Consider the following 337-nt stretch of genomic DNA (forward strand, 5'->3'; position numbering starts at 1 on the left):
GGGCAATCCGGAAGGGAAACCTTGTTAAAGGAGGCAGTAGTGTTTAGATGTAATGAGCTACTGGAAACCTCACAGTGTTCTGGTGAAGCAAGTGGTGTGCAATCAAGTCCGCCAGCCCAGTTGAAGTTGTGGCTTCAGGCAGCAAGCGAGCAGGCCTTTCTGTCTGCCTTTATCTCCAGTGGGAGCGACTTGTCCTCCTTGAAGTCAGCCTCCAGACATCTTTTCCTGTCGCTACACTCTGTGCATCACTGAGAATTTCTGCGGTTGCTGCTTCATGGAGATGTTTGTCAGTTTTGGGTTTTGTTTGTTTTGTTTTGTTTTTTACCGAGGTTCACTT

Source organism: Mustela erminea, chromosome 19, assembly GCF_009829155.1.
Source record: "Mustela erminea isolate mMusErm1 chromosome 19, mMusErm1.Pri, whole genome shotgun sequence".
NCBI lineage: Eukaryota > Metazoa > Chordata > Mammalia > Carnivora > Mustelidae > Mustela > Mustela erminea.